The sequence below is a fragment of the Oncorhynchus masou genome, unplaced genomic scaffold, assembly GCF_036934945.1.
Source record: "Oncorhynchus masou masou isolate Uvic2021 unplaced genomic scaffold, UVic_Omas_1.1 unplaced_scaffold_609, whole genome shotgun sequence".
NCBI lineage: Eukaryota > Metazoa > Chordata > Actinopteri > Salmoniformes > Salmonidae > Oncorhynchus > Oncorhynchus masou.
The window spans coordinates 300,842-316,589 of record NW_027012513.1 but is presented as its reverse complement, the minus strand read 5'-3'; the positions used below and the strand labels follow the sequence as shown (position 1 = coordinate 316,589).

At 47.1% G+C, this 15,748-nt stretch overlaps 1 pseudogene; it reads right to left on the bottom strand.

Moving 5' to 3' along the window:
* Nucleotides 1–207: 207 nt before the first annotated feature.
* The window catches only part of LOC135536388 (deoxyribose-phosphate aldolase-like), a 34,497-nt pseudogene continuing 18,956 nt past the window's right edge, over nt 208–15,748 (bottom strand).

Genomic DNA, 15,748 nt, shown 5'->3' with positions numbered 1-15,748 from the left:
CAGAGCTGTTATGTCAGAGCTGTAGGTCAGAGCTGTTAGGTCAGAGCTGTCGGCCAGAGCTGTCGGCCAGAGCTGTCGGGCAGAGAGCTGTAGGTCAGAGCTGTACGTCAGAGCTGTAGGTCAGAGCTCCAAAGACCAATCTCCATTTTGTGAGAACCTAATGCACAATACGGTTTCCTGACTTCATCTCATGTGAATAACAATCGATAATGGTTTGATGGTCTTTAATCACACTTCAACATCTCCCAACAAAATGTCCAGACCAGACATGATTAGAATGGGTGGCAACCTTTCATTACAACGACAACGACAATAGAAATACTGAATTAAGAGTTTTATATCGTCTATAATATAGTACTCTCAAAAACAACTACAATTTAAAGTGGTTCATTGAAACTGACTCATCAACACTCAATTCATTCACCGTCATAGTTTCACATTGTTTGGATGGGGACTGGCTGAAACCACACTGGCTGAGCTGTCTCAAGGCACAAAGAGGCAGATATACCAGCAGTATTGTATGTCTGGTACACAGTAAAACGTCAGATATACTAGTAGTACTGTACACAGTAAAATATACCAGTAGTACTGTACACAGTAAAACGTCAGATATACTAGTAGTACTGTACACAGTAAAATATCAGATATACCAGTAGTACTGTACACAGTAAAATATCAGATATACTAGTAGTACTGTACACAGTAAAATGTCAGATATACTAGTAGTACTGTACACAGTAAAATATCAGATATACCAGTAGTACTGTACACAGTAAAATATCAGATATACTAGTAGTACTGTACACAGTAAAATATACCAGTAGTACTGTACACAGTAAAATGACAGATATACTAGTAGTACTATACACAGTAAAATGTCAGATATACTAGTAGTACTGTACACAGTAAAATATACCAGTAGTACTGTACACAGTAAAATATACTAGTAGTACTGTACACAGTAAAATGACAGATATACTAGTAGTACTGTACACAGTAAAATGACAGATATACTAGTAGTACTGTACACAGTAAAATGACAGATATACTAGTAGTACTGTACACAGTAAAATATCAGATATACTAGTAGTACTGTACACAGTAAAATGACAGATATACTAGTAGTACTGTACACAGAAAAATATCAGATATACTAGTAGTACTGTACACAGTAAAATATACCAGTAGTACTGTACACAGTAAAATATACCAGTAGTACTGTACACAGTAAAATATCAGATATACTAGTAGTACTGTACACAGTAAAATATCAGATATACCAGTAGTACTGTACACAGTAAAACATCAGATATACCAGTAGTACTGTACACAGTAAAACATCAGATATACCAGTAGTACTGTACACAGTAAAACATCAGATATACTAGTAGTACTGTACACAGTAAAATGACAGATATACTAGTACTGTACACAGTAAAATATACCAGTAGTACTGTACACAGTAAAATATCAGATATACTAGTAGTACTGTACACAGTAAAATATACCAGTAGTACTGTACACAGTAAAATATCAGATATACTAGTAGTACTGTACACAGTAAAATGACAGATATACTAGTACTGTACACAGTAAAATATACCAGTAGTACTGTACACAGTAAAATATCAGATATACTAGTAGTACTGTACACAGTAAAATGACAGATATACTAGTACTGTACACAGTAAAATATCAGATATACTAGTAGTACTGTACACAGTAAAATATCAGATATACTAGTAGTACTGTACACAGTAAAATGACAGATATACTAGTAGTACTGTACACAGTAAAATGACAGATATACCAGTAGTACTGTACACAGTAAAATATACCAGTAGTACTGTACACAGTAAAATATACTAGTAGTACTGTACACAGTAAAATATCAGATATACTAGTAGTACTGTACACAGTAAAATGTCAGATATACTAGTAGTACTGTACACAGTAAAATGTCAGATATACTAGTAGTACTGTACACAGTAAAATAACAGATATACTAGTAGTACTGTACACAGTAAAATATCAGATATACTAGTAGTACTGTACACAGTAAAATATACTAGTAGTACTGTACACAGTAAAATATCAGATATACTAGTAGTACTGTACACAGTAAAATGGCTCTCTCTTTTCTTCACCTGATCTGGTCATCATCTCAAATTAACACGTTCCTGACAAGTCCAACAACAACATTTCTTCCAGGTAACCTGTAAGACACCTGCACAGCGATAGGCTGGTTCGGGTGAGGTTTCGGATTGGTCACTTGGTAAATGGTAACCGTGTGGTTTCAGGCCATGGGCATCTGGTGATAGGCTGCGTAGCGACCAGTCACGTGATGGTAGATCTGGATGAGAAAAAGAGAAGAAGAAGAGAGAAACAGGAAATAAAATGGAAGATGAAAGAGGATGACAGGTAAATCATTTAAATATGACCCCGTTGTTATTAGGAGAACACTGACATGTGTAAGGTTAAAGGTCGTGACTAATGGACAAACTAAACCATTATGGTGTCCTACAGTACCAAGCCTTTCCACTCTCAGCACTAAATCGGTCACGTTATGGGAAGTGTGTTGGAAGGAGCGTGTGTGTGGTGTGTGTGTGTGTGTGTGTGTGTGTATACCTGTCTCTCTATGTCAGCCAGCAGGCTACTCGCCCCCAGTCTAAAGAGGCGAGGGCTCAGTGTGTTGGAAGGTGTGTGTGTGTGTGTGTGTGTGTATACCTGTCTCTCTATGTCAGCCAGCAGGCTACTCGCCCCCAGTCTAAAGAGGCGAGGGCTCAGCACTAATCGGTCACGTTATGGGAAGTGTGTTGAAAGGTGTGTGTGTATACCTGTCTCTCCATGTCAGCCAGCAGGCTACTAGCCCCCAGTCTAAAGAGGCGAGGGCTCAGCACTAATCGGTCACGTTATGGGAAGTGTGTTGAAAGGTGTGTGTGTATACCTGTCTCTCTATGTCAGCCAGCAGGCTACTAGCCCCCAGTCTAAAGAGGCGAGGGCTCAGCCACTCGTCTCCCAGCTCTTCCTTCATCAGAGTCAGCCACACCAGCGACTCCTTGGCTGTACGGATCCCACCAGCAGGCTTAAAACCAACCTAGCGGGGTGTACGAGTCACAGGACACAGGAGCAACGGCTGTATGTCAGAGAGGCGACCATACAACTTCACGAGGGACGAATCGGTTTTTAGGTAACTACATATCACAGTGGGGCAAAAAAGTATTTAGTCAGCCACCAATTGTGCAAGTTCTCCCACTTAAAAAGATGAGAGAGGTCTGTAATTTTCATCATAGGTACACTTCAACTTTGACAGACAAAATTAGAAAAAAAATCCTGAAAATCACATTGTAGGATATTTAATTAATTTATTTGCAAATTATGGTGGAAAATAAGTATTTGGTCACCTACAAACAAGCTAGATTTCTGGCTCTCACAGACCTGTAACTTCTTCTTTAACCTCTTACATCTATGGGGGCGCTATTTCATTTTTGGATGAAAAACGTTCCCGTTTTAAACAAGATATTTTGTCACAAAAAGATGCTCGACTATGCATATAATTGCTACCGTTCGAAAGAAAACACTCTGACGTGTCCAGAAATACAAAGATCTTCTCTGTGCGTGCCCTATAACGTGAGCTTCAGGCAAAACCAAGATGAGATGGCATCCAGGAAATGACAAGGATTTTTGAGGCTCTGTTTTCCATGGTCTCCTTATATGGCTGTGAACGCGAGAGGAGTAAGTCTGCCCTTTCTGTCGTTTCCCCAAGGTGTCTGCAGCATTGTGACGTATTTGTAGGCAGATCATTGGAAGATTGACCATAAGAGACCACATTTACCACGTGTCCGCCCGGTGTCCTGCGCCGAAATTGGTGCGCAAAAGTCACCTGCCAGTATTTTTCCATGCGATACAGAGAGTAAAGCAAGCTTCCACGAACTGCATGTCAATGAAGAGATATGTGAAAAAACACCTTGAGGACTGATTCCAAACAACGTTTGCCATGTTTCGGTCGATATTATGTAGTTAATCCGGAAAAAGTTTTACGTTGTAGGTGACTGCATTTTCGGTTCGTTTCGGTAGCCAGACGCAATGTAGAAAACGGAACGATTTCTCCTACACACAGACGCTTTCAGGAAACACTGCGCATTTGGTATGTGACTGAGAGTCTCCTCATTGAAAACATCAGAAGCTCTTCAAAGGTAAATGATTTTATTTATTTGGTTATCTGGTTTTTGTGAAAATGTTGCGTGCTACATGCTACTCAAAATGCTATGCTAGCTTTGCATACTCTTACACAAATTAGTCAATTTCTATGGTTCAAAAGCATATTTTGAAAATCTGAGATGACAGTGTTGTTAAGAAAAGGCTAAGCTTGAGAGCAGACGCATTATTTTAATTTTATTTGCGATTTTCAGAAATCGTTAACGTTGCGTTATGCTAATGAGCCTGAGGCTTTAGTCACGATCCCGGATCCGGGATGGGGAGTTTCAAGAAGTTAAGAGGCTCCTCTGTCCTCCACTCGTTACCTGTATTAATGGCACCTGTTTGAACTTGTTATCAGTATAAAAGACACCTGTCCACAACCTCAAACAGTCACACGCCAAACACCAATAAGACCAAAGAGCTGTCAAAGGACACCAGAAACAAAATTGTAGACCTGCACCAGGCTGGGAAGACTGAATCTGCAATAGGTAAGCAGCTTGGTTTGAAGAAATCAACTGTGGGAGCAATTATTAGGAAATGGAAGACATACAAGACCCACTGATAATCTCCCTCGATCTGGGGCTCCACGCAAGATCTCACCCAGTGGGGTCAAAATGATCACAAGAACGGTGAGCAAAAATCCCAGAACCACACGGGGGGACCTAGTGAATGACCTGCAGAGAGCTGGGACCAAAGTAACAAAGCCTACCATCAGTAACACGCTACGCCAACAGGGACTAAAATCCTGCAGTGCCAGATGTGTCCCTCTGCTTAAGCCAGTACATGTCCAGGCCCGTCTGAAGTTTGCTAGAGAGCATTTGGGATGATCCAGAAGAAGATTGGGAGAATGTCATATGGTCAGATGAAACCAAAATATAACTTTTTGGTAAAAACTCAACTCATCTTAAAACCTCTTGAAGCTAGGGGGCACTATATTTTTATGTTTGGAAAAATAACGTTCCCAAAGTAAAAGGCCTATTTCTCAGGACCAGATTCTAGAATATGCATATAATTGACAGATTAGGATAGAAACCACTCTAAAGTTTCCAAAACTGTCAAAATAGTCTGAGTTTAACATAACTGATATTGCAGGCGAAACCCTGAGGAAAATCCAACCAGGAAGTGGCTTCTATTTTGAAAGGCTATGGAACATAGAGTTATCTTTGCTCCATTTAAAGGGCTATCAACCAGATTCCTTTTTCTTTCGCTTCCTCAAGTCGTTAGACATAGTTTCAGGCTTTTATTTTGAAAAATGAGCGAGAACAATAACATCGCGTCATTGTATGGCTGGGTGCCAGCAGCGTTTTGTTTGGGCAGCCATTGCCGATCCCTCTCCTACTGAAAAATACTTTTGATTATATATTTTAAAAATAACCTGAGGATTGATTATAAAAAACGTTTGACATGTTTCTGTGGACATTATGGAAACTATTTGGAATTTTCATCTGCGTTGTCGTGACAACTCTTTCCTGTGGATTTCTGAACATAACGCGCCAAACAAACGGAGGTATTTTTGGATTTAAAAAATAATCTTTATGGAACAAAAAGGAACATTTATTGTGTAACTGGGAGTCTCGTGAGTGAAAACATCCAAAGATCATCAAAGGTAAACGATTAATTTGATTTGCTTTTCTGATTTTTGTGACCAAGCTACTTGATACTAGGTGTTCATAATGTTTTGTTGAGCGAACGATAAATTTAAACAAACGCTTGGATTGCTTTCGCTTTAAAGCATATTTTCTAAATCTGACACGACAGGTGGATTAACAAAAGGCTAAACTGTGTCTTTCTTGTGATTTCATGAATATGAATATTTTTAGTAATATTATTTGAATGTGGCGCTCTACAATTCAGCGGTTGTTGATGACAATTATCCCGCTAAAGGGATGGGTAGCGTCAAGAAGTTAAGCCAGTACATGTCCAGGCCCGTCTGAAGTTTGTTGGAGAGCATTTGGATGATCCAGAAGAAGATTGGGAGAATGTCATATGGTCAGATGAAACCAAAATAGAACTTTTTGGTAAAAACTCAACTCGCCGTGTTTGGAGGACAAAGAATGCTGAGTTGCATCCAAAGAACACCATACTTACTGTGAAGCATGGGGGTGGAAACATCATGCTTTGGGGCTGTTTTTCTGCAAAGGGACCAGGACGACTGATCCGTGTAAAGGAAAGAAAGAATGAATGGGGCCATGTATCGTGAGATTTTGAGTGAAAACCTCCTTCCCTCAGCAAGGGCATTGAAGATGAAACGTGGCTGGGTCTTTCAGAATGACAATGATCCCAAACACACCGCCCAGGCAACGAAGGAGTGGCTTCGTAAGAAGCATTTCAAGGTCCTGGAGTTACCTAGCCAGTCTCCAGATCTCAACCCCATAGAACATTTTTGGAGGAAATGGAAAGTCCGTGTTGCCCAGCAACAGCCCCAAAACATCATTGCTCTAGAGGAGATCTGCATGGAGGAATGGGCCAAAATACAAGCAACAGTGTGTGAAAACCTTGTGAAGACTTACAGAAAATGTTTGACCCCTGTCATTGCCAACAAAGGGTATATAACAAAGTATTGAGATAAACTTTTGTTATTGACCAAATACTTATTTTCCACCATAATTTGCAAATAAATTCATTAAAAAAGAAAATTACAGGCCTCTCTCTTCTTTTTAAGTGGGAGAACTTGCACAATTGGTGGCTGACTAAATACTTTTTTGCCCCACTGTATCTGATGTTGAACGGCATTGATTGCAACTGACTTAATTCAACTTGACTGAACGGACACACACACACACACACACACACACACACCTTATGTCCAGTCTTCAGGAAGTAGTCCCGGATGGCTCTGACCATCACTATGGCGACAGGGTAGGTAGCGTTGACAGACTCCTTCCCTGTTGACGTCTTGATGAAGTCCGACCCTGTTGTAACACAAACAGACATTGTTAAAAAAAAGACGACCTCAGATCAACTGACCTTAATGTGTACATTAATAATTAATTATAATTATAATGTACAGCGCATTTGGGGAAGTATTCAAAAGCGTTATGTTAAATGTAAAAGAACAAAATCCTCATCAACCTTCACAGAGTAACCACGTAATGACAAAGCAAAACAGTTTTTTTAGAAATGTTTGCTGGCCCAGCCAGATCCCAGACGAGATACCTGATCAAATATCTCTGGAGAGACATGACAATATCTGTGCAGCAACGTTCCCCATCCAACCTGACAGAACTTGAGAGGATCTGCAGATAAGAATGGGAGAAACTCCCCAAATACAGGTGTGCCAAGCTTGTAGCGTCAAACCCATGTAGTCTCGATGCTGTAATCGCTGGCAAAGATGTTTCAACAAAGTACTGAGTAAAAGGCCTGAATATTTAAGTAAATGTGATATTTCATTTTGTTTTCCTGCAAACCTTTTTGCTTTTTGTCTTTGATGTCACTACGGGGGTCTTGTGATGGGGTCTTGTGATGTCACTACGGGGTCTTGTGATGTCACTACGGGGTCTTGGGTCTTGTGATGTCACTACGGGGGTCTTGTGATGTCACTACGGGGGTCTTGTGATGTCACTACGGGGTCTTGTGATGTCACTACGGGGTCTTGTGATGTCACTACGGGGTCTTGTGATGTCACTACGGGGTCTTGTGATGTCACTACGGGGTCTTGTGATGTCACTACGGGGTCTTGTGATGTCACTACGGGGTCTTGTGATGTCACTACGGGGGTCTTGTGATGTACGGGGTCTTGTGATGTCACTACTTGTGATGGGGTCTTGCGATGTCACTACGGGGTCTTGCGATGTCACTACGGGGTCTTGCGATGTCACTACGGGGTCTTGTGATGCCACTACTGGGGTCTTGTGATGTCACTACGGGGGTCGTGTGATGTCACTACGGGGGTCTTGTGATGTCACTACGGGGTCGTGTGATGTCACTACGGGGTCGTGTGATGCCACTACGGGGGTCTTGTGATGCCACTACGGGGGTCTTGTGATGTCACTACGGGGTCTTGTGATGTCACTACGGGGTCGTGTGATGTACTGGGGTCTTGTGATGTCACTACGGGGTCTTGTGATGACGGGGTCTTGTGATGCCACTACGGGGTCTTGTGATGTCACTACGGGGTCTTGTGATGTCACTGATGTCACTACGGGGTCTTGTGATGCCACTACGGGGTCTTGTGATGCCACTACGGGGTCTTGTGATGCCACTACGGGGTAGTGTGATGCCACTACGGGGGTCTTGTGATGCCACTACGGGGTCTTGTGATGCCACTACGGGGTCTTGTGATGCCACTACGGGGTCTTGTGATGCCACTACGGGGTAGTGTGTGTAGATTGATGAGGGGACAAAATGTAAGGCTGTAAACGTAACACAATGTGGGGGAAATCAGGGGTCTGAATACAATCCGAATGCAGTGAATTAAACATGCGAGATAACAACCTGTTAGAAATGTGGTGTTATTGTCACCATTACAATTTCTTCTATATCAATATGGAATCTACTCAGCTTTTCAACTTTCTACAATTCCAAAAAGATCCCATCCGAGCAGAATGAGCAATAGAAATAGGAAACTAGACATACAGATGACTACAATACATTTAAACATTCGAGAAATTCTAGAAATACATTTTGTTTGAATAAATATAGGACATGTAGAGATGTCATCAGACTGGACTAAAAAAAAACAATATGATACTACTACAGTATAAAAGGCACAGCTAGTTCTAAAGTATCTCTGACTGAAACAGGATATTATACTGAGGGCCGCAATGCCCCCAGGGTCTCCAGGGAGGGCCGCTCTGCTCCCAGGGTCTCCAGGGAGGGCCGCTCTGCTCCCAGGGCCTCCAGAGAGGGCCGCTCTGCTCCCAGGGCCTCCAGAGAGGGCCGCTCTGCTCCCAGGGTCTCCAGAGAGGACCGCTCCGCTCCCAGGGTCTCCAGAGACATTACAGTGAGGGCCGCTCTGCTCCCAGGGTCTCCAGAGAGGACCGCTCCGCTCCCAGGGTCTCCAGAGACATTACAGTGAGGGCCGCTCCGCTCCCAGGGTCTCCAGAGAGGGCCGCTCTGCTCCCAGGGTCTCCAGAGAGGGCCGCTCTGCTCCCAGGGTCTCCAGAGAGGGCCGCTCTGCTCCCAGGGTCTCCAGAGAGGGCCGCTCTGCCCCCAGGGTCTCCAGGGAGGGCCGCTCCGCCCCAGGGTTCCAGAGAGGGCCGCTCTGCTCCCAGGGCCCCCAGAGAGGGCCGCTCTGCTCCCAGGGCCTCCAGAGAGGGCCGCTCTGCTCCCAGGGCCTCCAGAGAGGGCCATTGCCCCCAGGGTCTCCAGAGACATTAGGGCCTCCAGTGAGGGCCGCTCTGCTCCCAGGGCCTCCAGGGAGGGCCGCTCTGCTCCCAGGGTCTCCAGAGAGGGCCGCTCTGCTCCCAGGGTCTCCAGAGAGGCTAGTTCTAAAGCTCTGACTGAAACACTACAGTGAGGGCCGCTCTGCATCCCAGGATCTCCAGAGAGGGCCGCTCCGCTCCCAGGGTCTCCAGAGAGGACCGCTCCGCTCCCAGGGCCTCCAGAGAGGGCCGCTCCGCTCCCAGGGCCTCCAGAGAGGGCCGCTCCGCTCCCAGGGCCTCCAGAGAGGGCCGCTCTGCTCCCAGGGCCTCCAGAGACATTCCAGTGAGGGCCGCTCTGCTCCCAGGGTCTCCAGAGAGGGCCGCTCTGCTCCCAGGGCCTCCAGAGACATTACAGTGAGGGCCACTCTGCTCCCAGAGCCTCCAGAGACATTACAGTGAGGGCCACTCTGCTCCCAGAGCCTCCAGAGAGGGCCGCTCTGCTCCCAGGGTCTCCAGAGACATTACAGTGAGGGCCACTCTGCTCCCAGAGCCTCCTGAGACATTACAGTGAGGGCCACTCTGCTCCCAGAGCCTCCAGAGAGGGCCACTCTGCTCCCAGGGTCTCCAGAGAGGGCCGCTCTGCTCCCAGAGCCTCCAGAGAGGGCCGCTCTGCTCCCAGGGCCTCCAGAGAGGGCCGCTCTGCTCCCAGGGCCTCCAGAGAGGGCCGCTCTGCTCCCAGGGTCTCCAGAGAGGGCCGCTCTGCTCCCAGGGTCTCCAGAGAGGGCCGCTCCGCTCCCAGAGCCTCCAGAGAGGGCCGCTCCGCTCCCAGGGTCTCCAGAGAGGGGCTCCGCTCCCAGGGCCTCCAGAGAGGGCCGCTCTGCTCCCAGGGTCTCCAGAGAGGGCCGCTCTGCTCCCAGGGCCTCCAGAGCCAGAGGAGAACATATGGTGTCTGACACTGTGACAGAGCTAACAGAGGGTGTGTGCTGCCTGCTTCATCAATATTACCCTTCATTTATCCCCTTCCCTCCCATCCATCCCTACATTCATCCCCTTCCTTTCCTTCTGAGACAATTATGTCTTATCAGCTTTCTGGATAAAAATAGAAGATGAAATGACAGGCTTTTAATAGATGAACCACAAACCCTGGTAAAAAGCATCATTCCTCTATTCTGCCCTCCTTCCCCCCCCCATCCCTCCTTCCTCCCCCCCATCCCTCCTTCCTCCTCCCCCATCCCTTCTTCCTCCTCCCCCATCCCTCCTTCCTCCTCCCCCCATCCCTTCTTCCTCCTCCCCCATCCCTTCTTCCTCCTCCCCCCATCCCTTCTTCCTCCTCCCCCCATCCCTTCTTCCTCCTCCCCCCATCCCTTCTCCTCCTCCCCCCATCCTTCTTCCTCCCCCCATCCCCCTCCTCCCCCCCCATCCCTTCTTCCTCCTCCCCCCATCCCTTCTTCCTCCTCCCCCCATCCCTTCTTCCTCCTCCCCCATCCCTTCTTCCTCCTCCCCCCATCCCTTCTTCCTCCTCCCCCATCCCTTCTTCCTCCTCCCCCCATCCCTTCTTCCTCCCCCCCATCCCTTCTTCCTCCTCCCCCCATCCCTTCTTCCTCCTCCCCCCCATCCCTTCTTCCTCCTCCCCCATCCCTTCTTCCTCCTCCCCCATCCCTTCTTCCTCCTCCCCCCATACCTTCTTCCTCCTCCCCCCATCCCTTCCTCCTCCTCCCCCCATCCCTTCTTTTCCTCCTCCCCCATCCCTTCTTCCTCCTCCCCCCATCCCTTCTTCCTCCTCCCCCCATCCCTTCTTCCTCCTCCCCCCCCATCCTTCTCCCCCCCCCATCCCTTCCTCCTCCCCCCATCCCTTCTTCCTCCTCCCCCCCATCCCTTCTCCTCCCCCCATCCCTTCCTCCTCCCCCATCCCTTCTCCTCCCCCATCCCTTCTTCCTCCTCCCCCCATCCCTTCTTCTCCTCCCCCATCCCTTCTTCCTCCTCCCCCCCATCCCTTCTTCCTCCTCCCCCATCCCTTCTCCTCCCCCCATCCCTTCTTCCTCCTCCCCCCATCCCTTCTTCCTCCTCCCCCCCATCCCTTCCTCTTCCCCCATCCCCCTCTTCCCCCATCCCTTCCTGCTCCCCCCATCCCTTCCTCCTCCCCCCATCCCTTCCTCCTCCCCCATCCCTTCCTCCTCCCCCATCCCTTCCCCTCCTCCCCCCATCCCATCTGTCTCCTCCCCCATTTCTTAGACTCCTCCCAACCCTTTACAGATATGTAACTATGCTCATTACGTTAGACTGATAACCCTTTACAGATATGTACTATGTATTGTTACATTAGACTGATGAACCCTTTACAGATATGTACTATGTATTGTTACGTTAGACTGACGAACCCTTTACAGATATGTACTATGTATTGTTACGTTAGACTGACGAACCCTTTACAGATATGTACTATGTATTGTTACGTTAGACTGATGAACCCTTTACAGATATGTACTATGTATTGTTACAGTCAAGAGTTTCTTTATTTCTTCCAAACCCTTTACAGATATGTACTTTCTTACTCTCTCTATTCTTCCCTTCCTCATAACCCTCTCTCTTAGACTCCCCTCACCATCTTTCCCTCTCTCTCACCATATTTACTATGTATTGTCACCATTAGACTCTCGAACCCTTTACAGATATGTACTATGTATTGTCTACCATTAGACTGATGAACCCTTTACAGATATGTACTATGTATTCCTTCACCCTCTTACCACTCCTGAACCCTTTCAGATATGTACTATGTCCCCATCCCATTAGACTGACAACCCTTTACAGATATGTACCATGTATTGTTACCATTAGACTGATCACCACCCTTTACAGATATCCCCTCCCTCCCCATGTATTCTTACGTTAGACTCACCATCTTTCCCCCCTTTACAGATCTTACTCACCATTGTTCCCCGTTACCACTTTCCCTCCCTTTACCCCCCATATCTCACCATCTTTCCCTCTCCCTCACCAACTTTCCCTCTGTATTGTTCACCATTAGACTCCCCACCATCTCTCCCTTTACCATCTGTCCCCTATCACCATTCTTACATTAGACTCCCCATGAACCCTTTACAGATATGTCCCCCTATGTATTGTTACAGTCACCAGTCCCTTCTTTATTTCTTCCCTTTTTCCCCCTCCTCTCTTCACACTATCGTCCCTTCTCCCTCTTTCTTTCTCCCCCTCTCTCACCTCTTTCCCTCTCTCCCTTCCCATCCCCTCTCTCACCATCTCTCTCTCCCATCCCCTCTCACCATCCCCTCTCACCATCTTTTCCTCTCCTCACCCCCCATCTCTCACCATCTTTCCCTTTCCCCTCACCCCCCATCTCTCCCCCTCTCCCCCTCTCACCCCCCATCTCTCACCATCTCTCACCATCTCTCCTCTCCTCACCCCCCATCTCTCACCATCTTTCCCTCTCCAACCCCCCCAGACAGAGGGACAGAGGAGTAATTCTGTCCATTGGTTATGGGGGATGTTAATGAGCTGATAATTGATAGAGGTTATTAAACGAGGATGGCGGTAATGACGCTCCTTTCATTTGGCTAGCGTGGGCAAGCAGTGTGTGTGTGTGTGAGCGTGTGTGTGTGCAAGCAGTGTGTGTGAGCGTGTGTGTGTGTGCGTGGGCAAGCAGTGTGTGTGTGTGTGAGCGTGTGTGTGCGTGGGCAAGCAGTGTGTGTGCGTGAGCAAGCAGTGTGTGTGTGTGTGTGTGTGTGTGTGTGTGTGTGAGCAAGCAGTGTGTGTGTGTGTGTGTGTAAGCAGTGTGTGTATGTGAGAGCGTGTGTGTGTGAGAGTGTGTGTGTGTGAGAACGTGTGTGTGTGTGAGAGTGTGTGTGTGAGTGTGTGTGTGAGAGTGTGTGCAAGTGTGTGTGTGTGTGTGTGTGTGTGTGAGAGCATGTGTGTGAGAGCGTGTGTGAGAGCGTGTGTGTGAGAGCAGTGTGTGTGAGAGCGTGAGAGAGCGTGTGTGTGTGTGTGTGTGTGAGTGTGTGTGTGTGAGAGCAGTGTGTGTGTGTGTGTGTGTGCAGTGTGTGTGTGAGAGCAGTGTGTGTGTGAGAGCGTGTGTGTGAGAGCGTGTGTGTGAGAGCGTGTGTGAGAGCGTGTGTGTGAGCAGTGTGTGTGTGTGTGTGTGTGAGAGCGTGTGTAGAGAGTGTGTGTGTGAGAGCGTGTGTGTGAGAGCGTGTGTGTGTGAGCGTGTGTGTGTGTGTGTGAGAGCGTGTGTAGATTAGAGAGGCGTGTGTGAGAGTGTGTCTGTGAGATCTGTGAGAGTGTTTATAGAACAGTGTGTGAGTGTATTGTGTGAGAGCATGTGTGTGAGACGTGAGAATGTGTGTGAGATATGTGTGAGATGTTTGTGTGAGAGCGTGTATTATGTGACTGATGTAGCTAAGTGTGACAGTTCAGTGTGTGTGTGAGAGCGTGTGTGTGAGACCGTGTGTGTGAGAGCGTGTGTGTGAGAGCGTGTTCATTAGACGTTGTGTGTGAGACAGTGTGTACAGCCTGTGTGCCCCCACAGGAGAACATGACAAAGAGCAATATCACTGGGCCTGAGCGTGTGTGAGAGATGATGTGAGAGCTGTGATTTTGAGACAAATCATTGTCAACGAGAGAGAGAAATGTGTGTTTGATCCCAAGTGTATGTGTGAGAGCTGGAGAGCGTGTGTGTGTGAGAGTGTGTGTGTGTGAGAGCGTGTGTGTGTGAGATGCAGAGTGTGTCATGAGAGTGTGTGTGTGTAGAGTGTGTAGAGAGTGTGTGTGTGTGTGTGTGTGTTATAGCCATGATGAGACTTATGTGAGAGCGTGTGTCCCACAGCGCCTTGAGAACTGAGACAGCTCTCATACAGCTGATGAGTGAGAGTGTGCATTTAAATGTGACACTGTCAAGTGTGACACCGTGTGTGTGTGAGAGCGTGTACTGCCATATTGTTGACAGTCAGAGTTGTGAGACTGTTATGTGGAACATGTAGTGTGTGCCAAGCAGTGTGTAGTGTCAGAGCTGCCATGAGAGCGTGTGTTGTGAGAGCTGTGTGTGTGAGAGCATGTAGCTGTGTGAGCTGTGTGTGCAAGAGCGTGTGTGTGCCATGAGACCGTAGCTCAGACTGTGTAGCAAGAGTGTGTGCTCAGAGTGTGTGTGTGAGAGTGTGTGTGCACACCATAGCTGTGTACTGTGTGTGAGAGCGTGTCAACACCATAACTCATGGAGCTGTGTGCAACAGAGTGTACTGATAGCAACATGTAGTGTGAGAGTGTGTGTGTGAGATCTGTGTGTAGCAAATCACCCCCCATGTGTGACCAGCGTTCATACTGTGAGACATCAGAGCGTGTGTGTGTGAGACATGAGAGTTCAACACCATGAGAGCTCATGTGCCATTGAGTGTGTGTGTGAGAGTGTGTTAATGAGAGTGTGTGTGTGTGAGAATTGTAGAGGTTATTAAAGTGTGTGTGTGTGTGTGATGATCAATTTGTGATTTTAATGGAGAAAGCAGCGTGTGTGTGAGAGCGTGTGACCCCAAAATTTTGAAGCGTGTGTGTGAGATGTGCGTGCAGTGTGTGAGAGAGCGTGTGTGTGAGAGCGTGTGTGTGTGAGAGCGTGTGTGTGTGAGAGCGTGTGACTGAGAGCGTGTGTGTGTACATATTCGTGTGTGTGTGAGTGTGTGTGTGAGAGTGTGTGTGTGAGCAAGCAGTGTGTGTGTGAGCGTGTGTGTGTGAGATTGTGTGAGACTGACGTGTGTGTGTGAGATATTGTGTTGAGACTGTATGTTTAGATATTGTGTGAGAGTGTGTGTATGTGACAGTGTGTGTGTGAGAGTGTGTGTATGTTTACATATGTGTGTGTGTGTGTGTGAGAGCGTGTGTGTGAGACTGTATGTTTGAGAGCGTGTGTGTGAGAGAGCGTGTGTGTATGTTGTGTGATTCAGCGTTGTGTGAGAGAGCGTGTGTGTGAGAGAGCGTGTGTGTGAGAGAGCGTGTGAGAGAGCGTGTGTGAGAGAGTATTCAGCGTGTGTGTGAGACTGTATGTACATAGCGTGTGTGTGACGTGTGTGTGAGAGCGTGTGTGTGAGAGCGTGTGTGTGAGAGAGCGTGTGTGTGAGAGCATGTGTGTGTGTGAGAGACGTGTGTGAGAGCGTGTGTGTGAGAGTGTGTGTGTGAGAGCGTGAGAGCGTGTGTGTGAGATGTGTGAGAGCGTGTGTGAGAGCGTGTGTGTGAGAGAGCGTGTG